Source organism: Trachymyrmex cornetzi, unplaced genomic scaffold (assembly GCF_001594075.2).
Source record: "Trachymyrmex cornetzi isolate Tcor2-1 unplaced genomic scaffold, Tcor1.1 scaffold2048, whole genome shotgun sequence".
In the NCBI taxonomy this organism is placed as follows: domain Eukaryota; kingdom Metazoa; phylum Arthropoda; class Insecta; order Hymenoptera; family Formicidae; genus Trachymyrmex; species Trachymyrmex cornetzi.
In genome coordinates this window covers 10,476-12,315 of record NW_017296689.1, presented here as the reverse complement: position 1 = coordinate 12,315, position 1,840 = coordinate 10,476, and the positions used below count along the sequence as shown (strand labels likewise).

Genomic DNA, 1,840 nt, shown 5'->3' with positions numbered 1-1,840 from the left:
TATTCGATCGGATACCGGATATCCGATATTCGGTATTCAGTAATTTTACGATTCGGTGCATCCCTAATTTTAATTGAACAAGTGTTGTCGAGCTATCTGAACGTAAACGAAATGTGATCGAAATCCTGGTTAAGTGTAATAAGCGTGATAACATTATAAAGTATTAGGAGATTTCATTTACTCGGTAAATATTTCAAAAAAGTATTATGTTTTCTCTTATTATGTTTCATCTTAGAGCCCTTGAGGTTCACTTCAAAAAATTATTTTATTAAAACACCTGAAAAATCTTTTAATGCTTTTGTTCTCTTTGGTGTCTTTTAGTCTATTCTACATTATTTTTTTTAATCGAGAAATTTAACTGAATGCATTCCTCTGTTGGCGATGGCGCATATTATTCGACGATGCTGCATTTCAAATCAATTGACAGAAATATGGACTAAATATTGTGTGTGTGGATAACATTGTAAACATGGATTGTTACAAGAAATCTAAAATTCAAACAGCTATTACTTGATAAAAAATAGTCGTACTATCATGAACCGAAGTTCGTTTGAAAACTATTGAATTATATTTTCACGTGCCGCTCATTTTATTTAAAAATCAGTTTCCTTTTTGTTGCAAAATTTTGTTAATTTTGACCAAAAACATTATTTTTGCCTATTTCATTCCAATTTACTCAAAATCCTAATGTGCTGGGCTAATTCTGGCAATAGCATCGTGTTCAGTGCGAAAAAATCTTCAGGAAATATACTGTCACATTTCGGAAAGAAAACAAAAAAGTGATTTTTTGTCGCACTATCCTCATGATCACATGTTGATAGAAGCTTCTTTAAATGTTTGTTGAACATTAGATACGTATAGAAAACGTATATAAAACGTACGAGGTCTGTTCAAAAAGTATCGCGAATTTTGGATTTCCGCGGGTTACGTATATTCGATTTTCGATTTTTTTGTGGCGTTATGTTGGTACTCATGTCTTTCACTTATGCCGACAAATTCGGCCATTTTGAATGTTCAGTTAATTTTTGACAGCTGCTTTTCTTGCACGTGTTTTGGTTCGTCTTCGATTTTTGCCTATTCCAAAAAATGGATCAAAGAATCTGTATCAAATTTTGTGTGAAAAACAAAATTAAGTGCGCGGACGCATTCCGAATGTTGACTGTGGCATATGGTGAAGCTACCTTGGACCGAAGCAACGTTTATCGGTGGTACAAAATGTTCTCAGAGGGCCGAGAAGATGTGAACGACGAAGAGCGTGCCGGACGCCCGAGCACGTCAACAACAGACGAAAACATTGATGAAGTGAAGAAAATAGTATTGGCCAATCGTCCACCGTCAGAGAAGTTGCTGAGGATTTAACATATCAATTGCCTCGTGCCATTCGATTTCTACCAATGATTTGGGTATGTGAGACGGGTCGCCGCGAAATTCGTGCCAAAATTGGCACATTTCGACCAAAAACAGCATCGCATTAACATTGCTAAGGAGCTGTTGGACTCTGCCGCAAGCCACCGTATTCCCCAGATCTGGCCCCCTCTGACTTTTTCTTGTTCCCGAAACTGAAGAGGCCCATGAAAGGACGACGCTACGCTACGATTGAGGAGATAAAGACGACATCGAAGGAGGAGCTGAACAAGATCACAAAAAATGATTTTTTGAAATGCTTCGAGGATTGGAAAAAACATTGGCACAAGTGTATAATATCTGATGGGGATTACTTTGAAGGGGATAAAATAGATAGTCATGAATAAATAAATAATTTTTGAAAAAACACAAAATTCGCGATACTTTTTGAACAGACCTCGTATATGAATCAATAGATGCTAGGGATATAATATAT

At 36.3% G+C, this 1,840-nt stretch overlaps 1 pseudogene; it reads left to right on the top strand.

Annotated features, from left to right (window-relative positions):
• The first annotated feature begins 1,021 nt into the window (after positions 1-1,021).
• LOC108759764 (putative uncharacterized protein FLJ37770) lies at positions 1,022-1,563 on the top strand (annotated as a pseudogene).
• The last annotated feature ends 277 nt before the right edge of the window (positions 1,564-1,840 follow it).